Source organism: Octopus bimaculoides, chromosome 1 (assembly GCF_046866305.1).
Source record: "Octopus bimaculoides isolate indiv1 chromosome 1, ASM4686630v1, whole genome shotgun sequence".
In the NCBI taxonomy this organism is placed as follows: Eukaryota; Metazoa; Mollusca; class Cephalopoda; order Octopoda; family Octopodidae; genus Octopus; species Octopus bimaculoides.
In genome coordinates, this window is record NC_142928.1 from 198,444,732 (window position 1) to 198,446,388 (window position 1,657).

The following is a 1,657-nucleotide window of genomic DNA, read 5'->3' on the forward strand; positions in this document are numbered from 1 at the left end:
TGTTTCAATTCTTTGTTGTTAATAATAATTTTTGTGCCTAGTGAACTTATATTCCTTCAGTTCTCTTCTAAATGACATTCGCATTTGTCTCAAGGCAATTTTTGGCAACATATAACAATACAAACGCAGCATCTTTCATATACAAGTACGGTAAATAGTTCAATTCACCGCCGGATTTGCGCCTCCTGGGGACCTGAGGAACTCCATATTACGGAGACACATCATGTTAAGTTACGAGGACTTATAGTGCAGTATGGCGAATCGCGAGGAGGATTAAACGAACCGTCCTTTTTTTTTTTTTTTTTTTTGACTGTATTCAAACAAGTCCCGTTAATTTGAACTTGCTATGATAATCTGTCACTCCAAACACGCAAAGGAACTTTGCAGAAGTGGAGCTTTTATTTCCAACAAGATGGTGCCTTCCTACACTACCACAGTAATATAAAGGCCTAGCTTGACGAGATTTTAACAAACTGGTGGACCGCTTGACCTCATACTCCAAATATGCAATTCTCCTGCACCTCTAATGTCATTATATCTCTTTTGCTCTACCTTCCGCTCTTTCTATAAGATATAAATCGCGCCTGGAGAAATCCACACATCGAACACCCAGTCATCCAAACAACATTTATATCGGCCATTTTGATATACGGATATATAAATGCCGTCGTGACACACTGAGTATTATATGCGGCCCTCATCTAACCCATATGGCACACATTGTGCATAACTGCTTCGTACACATTATTTTACAGTTGTGCAATCACTTTCATTTTCTAACTATTCACTAACTCTCCCCTTCCTCTCTCCCTCTCTCCCTCTTTCTATATCTATCTCTCGAGGTTTTCTCTCTCAGTCTCTCTTAATTTTTCTGTCCATATCATATTTCGGAAATTCGTCCCAGAGATGGGTGAGAGTTGTTTATAACTGCGATTCTATAGATATTTCTTGTGTTTGTGTGTCAATGGTGTCAAGTTGTGTATGGAAATATGTGGTTTTCCACCGTAAATAAACAGCCACAGCGTTGCAACAGACCAGAATACAGATGCTGTTTATATGCCAGCATCCGCAATACATCACAGCTTAACTCTCCACTCTCATTTACAGCATGTATGTAACAACCCACCACTACCACCACCGCCAGCAACACCACCACAGCCACCACCGCCACGAGATACCCCACTACCACTACCACCACCACCACAGCCATCATACGCACAAACACCATAGCCATCATCACGACAAACACACACCAACACCACCGGATTCATACATCAGCCCACTCATGTCATGAGCATGGCCCGAAGAGAGACTTATTTTCCGATAACTTATACATACCAATGTTTATATATATGTATGTATATATATATATATATATGTATATATATATATATATATATATATATATATATATATATATATATATATATATATATATATATATATATATGTATATATGTATATATGTATGTATGTATGTATGTATATATGCTTATGTATATGTGTGTGTGATTGTATAATGCCTGTCTAGGTAACAGCATACACAGGAATGTGTATGTTTATGTATATTCGCATATGTATTTGAATATTTATAATATAGACATCAATATTTAGTTGCACGTATGTACACATATTATATGAGGATACGTGTGTATAC